This window comes from Aythya ferina (genome assembly GCF_964211825.1).
Source record: "Aythya ferina genome assembly, chromosome: 24".
In the NCBI taxonomy this organism is placed as follows: domain Eukaryota; kingdom Metazoa; phylum Chordata; class Aves; order Anseriformes; family Anatidae; genus Aythya; species Aythya ferina.
Genome location: NC_140322.1, coordinates 6,171,590 through 6,180,460, shown reverse-complemented (window position 1 = coordinate 6,180,460; position 8,871 = coordinate 6,171,590). Strand labels below are relative to the sequence as shown.

General features: G+C 48.2%; 1 long non-coding RNA gene across 1 annotated transcript; it reads right to left on the bottom strand.

Annotated features, from left to right (window-relative positions):
• Positions 1 to 1,383: 1,383 nt before the first annotated feature.
• On the bottom strand, positions 1,384 to 6,332 carry LOC311423466. Its single transcript, XR_014685724.1, has 4 exons — positions 6,155 to 6,332; positions 3,357 to 3,614; positions 2,166 to 2,372; positions 1,384 to 1,876 (listed from the first exon to the last, which is right to left on the bottom strand). It is a non-coding gene; the product is annotated as an uncharacterized lncRNA (long non-coding RNA).
• Positions 6,333 to 8,871: the final 2,539 nt, after the last annotated feature.

Genomic DNA, 8,871 nt, shown 5'->3' with positions numbered 1-8,871 from the left:
CCTCTCTGACGGACTGTGATTAATCCTCATTGTGTCCTGCACTGAAGAGGTGCCAGAGCTGCTGCCTGCCAGCCTGTGTGCCCCCAGCGTGGGGAGGAACCATGGGCTGAACCTATGGGGCAGCGGTGTTGGGGACTGGAGGATGCACGCAAATGTAACGGCATGTCCTGGGGTGGATGCACCCGTGGAGCCTGGTGATGCAATAGGGCTGTAGGCAGCACCAGGGGACACGTGGCAGGGATGGAGCAGATCCTCCTGTGTGCTTGTCCCTGCCCTTGTCCCTTCTCTACCTCCTCACTACTGCTCACTAGCTCAACCCCAGTGTTTGCTCAGTTTTGTCTCTTCAAGCAGGACTGCTCTCATGGTGAAATATTGCTTAAGTCAGCAGGGCTAATTCTGCTGGTTTCTGCAGGGTGAGACATCACATAAGCTTGGCCATACAAATCACATCCAGCGTGCCCGGCCTGTACTCAAGCCTGCAAAATCACCCTGCGCTGCAACGCACTCAGAGCCTTATGCAGGAACAGTGGTGGGGAAGGGGCTGACACTCTGCTCCTTCCTCCCTGGACAAAACAGGACTACATGCATTCTCCCAAGACAAGCCAAAGCATAAGCCATGCCTCAAAATACCTGGACATGCTATATAAATCCAGAGCAGACTCTTCTCTGCCTTGCACGTGTCTGCCCTCCTACAGCAAAGCCCCCTGCTTCTGTTGCAGGCTCAGCTGGTGTACATGAGCCACCCTTGTGGGCTGCCTTCGTGGTGTCCCTGGCTCTGCCAACCGTCTGCTGTCTGACTTCGGAAGAGCCCATTAGCCCCACTCTCAGCCAGGTATGCCAAATACCTCGGGGGGTGGCAGATAGGCTGTCTTATGACTGTGGCACGTTAATGTAATAACAGCACTTGGAAGGTCTCCAGCTCCTTCCAGTCGAGTTCCTAACTTGCAAGTCCCACTGTGTGGGGTAAAACACACTGCACACCTGTGAGACAGGAAGCTAGCTTCCTGCTTTACAGGCACAGAGAATGGCCTCAAAAGTATTAATTGTGAATGGAAAACGTGCCTCCTTTCCTGCAGTCCAAAGCAGCTGAGACACAGAGGCAAGGACGAGGTGCCACCACAGCTGGGACACACAGGGCCAGGGTCTTGAGGCTGTATTCTGCACAAAAGTTTGACCACGAACTTGCTTCCTATGTGCACCTGTTTCCAGAACTGTAAATGGATGAGAAACTGGTCATCTCCTCGGACCGAGGCCCTTCAGGGAGCGATTGTTTCCGGGTTACAAGTGACCGTCCAGTGAGGCCTGCATGCCTGACTAGGGGCCTTTGGCTCCTTCCACGGTATAAATGACAGGCAGGATAACTACCAGTGACACATATCTGTCTCCTGGGGTGGTGAGTGGCTTTATTAGTGTTTGCAAAAACTGTTCTGAGTTATTTGTATCAGCCAGGAAGTGTGGCTGCCAAAGCCCAGCCATCGCAATCACAGAGCAGGATGTGTCGCAGTTATACTGGGGGTCGGCATACTTTGTACTGATACAGATCTCTGTGGTCTGCAGCCTCCAGAGAGATTTTGTATTTAAACAGTGGGGAGAATGGGATACAAGTTTCAGATGTGTTTATATCCCACAGAGGTCAAAGTCTCAGGTTTTGGCTCACAAGTGGCCTTCCTGTATGACACCTGTGCAGTCCTGGTGGCAGCATGATATCCTGTGTCCTCAAGCTTCCCTGGCTTTTCTCTACAGCCTCTCCTCTTCTTTTCATGCCAGGCTACTGGTAGTGAGATGGAGAGAGGTGTCATGGAAATGGGGACATGGCACACTCCTCCTCCTGCTTGCTTGATAGATAGAGCAAGTGATTATAAATCTGAGATGACTTCTGTAGAAAAAAAAAAAAAAAAAAAAAAAAAAAAGACATCTAGGTGAAAAACAGACTGGAAATGAACCGAGTCAGTGGCACAGTCAGTAGCAGATAACTGTGTCTGAGAGTCTTCAAGCAAGACCCACAGCAGGTCAGCCACAAAGTGTTTTCCTCGGGGTGGGGATCACCAAGTGACATTCCAAGACTGCGCTGTTTGGGAAGGTCAGATGACATAATTACAGGGGTCCCTTCTGACCTTACAATCTACAAACCCTCATAATTTGTAATCAGGATACAAATTACTTGCCTTCTGAGTTGAGGAAGGAAGTCTTCTGCATCACCTATCTGCTCCAAAACATCCGCTATTTCACAACTGGCTAAGGGAATGTGCAGGATTTTCACCGTCCGCTGAAGGCTGCAGTTCAGCACCCTTCACCTGTTGCTTGTACCAGGATGGCTGGTCAGATCCGGCCTGGCATATCCTACAGCACTGTTTGTGATGCATACAAATGTTCTATTTGGGGAGGAAATACACTTCTACAAATTATTATGAGCTGAATAATTCTGGCTCTCCTTTTTTAACCTGGTTTAAGCATGGTTGAGGAAACCATAAATCCAGCCAGCACATTTCTGCAAAATGAACCACCCCATTTTTCAACATTTTGTCACACAAACACACCTCCCACAAAGACAAATAGCAAGTTTATTATTACTTAATAGGGAGAAACCACCGTAACCACTATGTCATAGCCACAGCCTTCTGTCCTACATGGAGAGAGACATGGGGGAAATGACCATGCTTCATAGCTTATCAGATACTCCACACATTGATCCTTCCAAAACTGCTCTGCATCCCAAAATGTGCAGAAAAACCATGGCTAAGCATCACACAGCCCTACTCCAGCAATGCTTTGTGTGCTGTCACATTACAGACATGCTTTTCCCTTTGGAGTGTATAGTTACACACTCACCAGCACTACACCAGCCCTCAGTGCTAATCAATAAGTGGCAGAACTCACCAAGGTGATCAGCCTTTTTGGAGCCTTATCACCTGTCCTTTAGTAAAATAAAGCAAACACGCATGGGAGAACTAGGCCTTGTCCAGTTCCTGAGATTTACAGTTGGATTTATTTGCCCTACACATTCCTAAGCGATTTAATTTTAATTTTCCCTGTAAATGCCTGTCAAAGAACAAGTAATCATGTTAACCCTGTGTTCCTTCTCTGCCTGCTGTGCAACATAAGTAAGGCAAGAGGACTGAAGTGTAAGTAAGTAATTGCAATTTAATTTTCAAGCTATGTAGAGCAGACAGGACTGTGGAGGTTACAGGGCTGCAGTCCCACAAGTGAGCAGAGAGGGCAGGAACATGGCTGGTGATTAAAGGAGGCTCTTGCAAGGGTCAGTGTCCCTGCAGCATGGCTTTCATCTGAGCTAGGTCTCATAACTTCAGGGAGCAATAGTGAGAGAGGTACCTCCAGATGCCACCCCAAGGCCATACCTGAAGTTGAGGGGGAGAAGGGGGGGGGCAAATTGTCTGGAAATTGATGTTGTGCTATTGCCTATATATGTCCAAGATGAGCGCTCTGTGCCAGACTCTTAACCATGAGCTGGCTCTAGTGACGCGACTTCTATGAATTGCACCTCCAGAGATTAAATTCAGTTTCCTCACTCTTCAGTGCATGTGCTGTTCTGAGGAAATCCATTTCACCAACCTTGACTCCAAGCTCTTTGTGCAGAGTATAAATAAGTCTGGGACCTTGAGGGAACATGAAGAGAGAAATGGGAGTATTAGTCAGCAGCGCTCCTGGGGGCACTTACAGCAAGAATCCGGACAGTGTCTCCTCTGGAGAGCATAGAAAATGCACTGTACAAAATATTTGTGCAGAGCAGGAAAACACTACATTCTTTGGATGACAATGGCATTGTGTCACTGTCTGTGACCACAGCCATGACTCAGGCTGTTGCTGGGGAGCGAGAGGAGGGTGAGCGGGCAGCATTCGCTGCCAGCCATGGCTTGTGCTGCTAACTGTACTGCATGGTTAGAAATTCCAAAGAAAACATAAGGCTATTGTTTTTTTGATTTAAAAAAAAAAAAAAAAAAAAAAAGGCTCCTGACTGGTAGTCTGGCAGTGTGAATGTTGCTCCTGGGTCATGTGTACAAAGCACAAGCACACAAAGCTTACGTTCTCTGGCAGGGATGGACATGTTGCTTGCCGCAGTGTCCGAGGCAGCTGGCCAAGAGGCTTGTGGCAAGCAGCATCTGGCTGCATTACACCACAGCTTCCCAAGGCCCTGCTCCTAGGAATTTGAAGCGTCTGCCCCCAGGCATTATCACACACTTGAATTCATGAACTTTAAGAAGCAGATTCCAGTCAAGCTTGCAAAATGTGAAGGAAAGTCCCAGGACTCTTCTTTTCTTACTTACCTATGGAAAGTGCTAATACAGACGTTGCCTGCACATCCTTCTAGTCACTTCCAATCAGCACAGTGACTGACCACTGCAAGGCCTTGAGCAAGGCAGGCTGTATCTGGGATCTGATCAGTGCTAGTGAGGCTTGGAGTTAGCTAGGCTGAGCATAGGTTCTCTGTATTTCAGCAAACCCCTGAACATGTGCTTTCATGGTGCCAAAGCTCTTGGTGGGAGCTCTGCACCCTCCCAGTGGCTCTCAGCCCATATCAGGTGATGGCAGACAAGCTGGCCTTGACTCTGACAGCAGCCTGATATTCACTCTGGGGACGAAGCAGGATGTGTTCCTAGGTGATGAGCAACAATAAATCTTTGTGGGCTCTTAAAGATAACAGGTCTTTGTTAATAGAGAGGGCAAAGCAGCTAACTAGGGCAAAGAAGTCAGCATCTGAATCTCTTACAACTCACTGATCTCTGCTGCTACTCAGGACTCCTAAGGACCAGCAGCATTTAGAGCTGTGTCTCCTCCTAATATTCTGTTCCCAAGTTAATTTTAGCTATTATCCATTTCCAGCAATTGCAGATTAAAAGAGATGTGAGTGAAACCCTCTGGAAGCCTCAGTGGGCAGCAGGTAGCCCTTTGTAATGGAAAGCAAATGCTACAGACAGCTACTATGGCACCTGCTTTGGAGGCTGTGGTGCAAAGGTGGGCTGCATGCTAGTTTTGGCTGAGCACTGCCTGACTGCTGGTTTGTGACCTACTGTGGTTCTGGCTCTGGGGAAGCTGAAGGAGACCCATCTACTCCAACCTTCTTCCTGAACAGAGCCAGATGGCTTGCTGGAGGGCAGCTAAGGAGGATTAACTCCTCCTTTTACCTCTCTCTAGGGAAAGTAATCTTGAGCTCAGCACTGTGGCAATAGAAATGTTTTGCTGACCAATAGACTCTGCAGTAATGCTAAAAATGACCCCTAAGATGACCCCTCCAGTGGAAATCTCTGCCTGTGCCAAGCCTTGCCTCAGGTTTGTCTTCTGGAGTGCAACACAGCAGTTTCTTCACTGAGTTGCTGGTGGAAAGAAATGGGGAAATAAGTCTGTTTTCTTTCCTTATTTTCATGTGAATGCTGTGTTTTCATATTGCTCTTGGAAACAATTGTCCTTCTGAGCAAAGGGTGTGGATGGAGCTGGATCGAAGCACTGTAGGAAAACATCTTTCTCCTTCACTCACAGACCAAGTTCCTCCCCCGTGTCTGACAGGCAGGAAATGAAGGAAGCCTTTGAAAGCACCGGCGGACTGTTAACTGTTGTAGTCCAGGGCACAATGTCTGGGGAAGAAAGGAAGGTCCTCAGCTCTGCTTTGCTTCAGCAGAGCGATGGCACTGGGCAAAGCTGCTCAACCTTCAGCTTACTCTTGTGTAAGATGGAGAAGGAGGAACAAGATGTTCTGTTGGAATGGGCCAGAACAGGCTCCCTCTTTCCCCCCAGTACCTGAATTCTGTGTCCAGGAAAATACGTGTGTTCCTTAAAGTTCCTGGCACTGACAGTGTTGTTGGCCTTCGAGCTCTGCCAAGGAGCGTGCAGTGTCTTTTGGTGACAGCTGTCATTTCCCTTTTGCCCTAAGGCATGAGGCTAATGGTACTCAAAGATGAAGCTTGCGAGAAAAAGGAGATGGAAAAAACAAACAAACAAAAAACCTACCACCATGAAATGCCCTCAGTAACCCACAGCATGTACTGGTAGGTGAGCACGAGGCAGTCCTTCTCCCACACCCCAGCCCAGACCCTGGGAAGTTGCTATCAGGGCAGCAAGCAAACAGTCCTACAATGCCTGCAGCGAAGCGTGGACTGCGAAGCACTGATCTAGAAAGCTCACCTGCACACATCTAACGTACCTGGCTGCTGTGAGGCAGGAGGGAAACGTGGAGGGTCATGAAGTGCAGGGCAGTGCGGCCATCAAACCCCACCTCCGTAAGAGCTGGCGTGATCTGGAAGTGTGCTGCCCGCTGATGCTTACGTGCCCATCCCAGCCTGCACCCTCGTCACATGCACTCTGCCATGCTTGGAGCGGATCCTGGCTTTCTACCCATACACACAGACCTACACCTTTACATGGGAGACAGAGATTTGGCAGCATAATGCACAAGGTTGAGGGCAACTGTTTTGTGCTCTGCTTTTAAGACCTTCTGGTTCCTGATCTGCTGTCAGGAAACACGTGGTTGGGGTGTACTGGACAGTACCTTTCTCTCCTACTCTCAAGAGTGCCTGCAAGACCAAGGGCTCTGTGCTGATTTTACTTAGTTAAGAGAAAATTAGTTGGAAAGATTTCTAAGAGGTGACAGTGAAATGTATAAGGGAAAGAAAACGACTGAGATTGGACCATCAATGCTAAAATCAATTAGTAAATAATGATACAAACACACAGAGCTTCAGATAAGCTTGCAATGAGCCATGAAACAGCTTTGGAAAGAAGGTGGGAAATCAGCAGTCCTCCACATAACATGGAAGTGACACACACAGGATTGTGCCCACAATTTCTGTTGATATAAACTCTCCTCCTCCTCAAAACCCTGTTCCTCATTTTGCTGTAGACTTCAATTCAAAACTCACCTCAGATTTCAGGCAGAACTCTTCATAAACCTCAAGTGATTTTTTCTTGGTTTTCTAACACAGGAAAAGAATCACAGAATCACACAGAATCATAGAACTGTAGGGGTTGGAAGGGACCTCAAAAGACCATCAAGTCCAACCCCCCGCCAAAGGTTCCTCAGAGCAGGCTGCCCAGGTAGGCGTCAGAAAAGAAGGTCAGGTGTATCCTGAGAAATGCAGTCAGAAGGATTCCAGAGCTTAAGAAGTCTTCAGTCTGAAAAGGAAGTACCCATATTTATCACATTCATACATATGAATGATTGTCTCTGCAGGGTCTGGATTCTCCCCTAGTTCATCTAACACCCTGGCATGGAGCAGAGGTAAGATCATAGGCTGGAGCTGCTACACTTGCAAGCTGAGAAAAACATCAGGGGCAATCTGTGCAGTGAAAAACATGATGCAGCTACAAGCCTCCTTTCTTTTTTTTTTTTTTTTTTTTTTTTTTCTTAGTGGCGTGTTCAGGGTATTCATCTTAGCTATTTGCTGTTTTTGCAGATATTTGACTTTGATGCTATGAATCCCCATGGAGTTACCCACCCCTCTCCCTATGACTGGTGGTACAGGGAACTTCAGCTTCTGGTTTTGTTTGGTTCACATGTAAATCTGCCATTTTCCTCTGCTTTAACAGTTACCAAGCAAACACATTCCTCTGGGGAACTCGTGCATTTGCAGAGCAGTAGAGCTCAGCTTGGCATACAGTGTGCCTTTAGTACTCTGCAGCTGCTCTGGTTTGACTCTGAATTCCAGACTCTCTCCCTGTATCCCTTTCCTCTCCCCACTCTCAGAGACAGCCATCTTCTCAGACCCATTTTTACTAATGAAACTGGCCTTTCGCTTCTGCTGAAGACCCCAGGCTTTCAGCACCCAGCCTTCCCACAATCTCCAAGAGTCTCCTCGAACAAAAGCAGTGAGGGCATCTTCTGGCAGAGCTGCATCTGTCTCCTCACCTGGAGAGGAGCAGGAAGGACTGGCAGGGTATGGCAGGTCATTCTCCTCCATGTGCCTGCCTTCCCCAGGGAAGAACAGAAGAGGTGGAAGGAGCTACTGCAGCTGCGGGCTCAGCACAGCCCCTTTGCTTTCTCAGCAAATCCTCCTGTTGCCACCTCTCCAGGAGTGGGAGCTGGACCCACTTTGCCGAGGTTGTTTCTTAAGAAGCATAGCTGTAGAGAGGACTCAAAGCCAAATCCTCTGAGCCACAAGAAATATGGAAGATGTGAGAGTGCCTCTTCACGCAGTGCAGACATAGAGATGGTCCCCTTACCAGCTTCTCCATTCTCTGAGTCATGAGGAGCTCAGCAGGAGATCCCCCAAACCCTGCCAAAGCTGTGATGACACTGATGTTGATGCACCAGGGAGCAAAGGCTTCTGAGAAACCCAGGAATCAGCTAATTGGGTTGTACATGAGTACAGTGACATGTGCCAGTGTCAGGGAAAGGGCTGCAATGATGATGAATGGACTGGAGCATCTTTCCTCACAGGAGCGGCTGAGGGAGCTGTGACTGCTTAGCCTGGAAATGAGAAGACTCAGGGAGCTTTAATGGTGGTTTTAAAGACCTAATGGGAGGGAATTATGATGCAGAAGCTGGACTTTTTTTCAGCAGTGCCCAGGTACAGGACAAGAGGCGCAAATTAAAACACAGGGAATTCCCTCTGAACATAAGCACTTTTTCTGGCCTCACTGGCAGTGAGCTCCTCACATGGGACCGACTCTGCTAGGGACACCCAAGGAATGGGCACCCCAGAAGAGGCCAGGCCTAAGCTCAGTCATTTTGTCCCTTTGGCAGCCACATTGCTCCGGACGATCAGTGATGAAATGCTGGAGTGCTCCTCGACACAGCGCTCTGACCTTTTTCTCAGCTCTTGGATACCAATGAACAAAGAAGGATTTTACCACAAGAGTCACACAGATAATAAATGCATTCATTTGGCTATTGTAGGCTGTTAGCTTTGTCTGGGAAGTTAG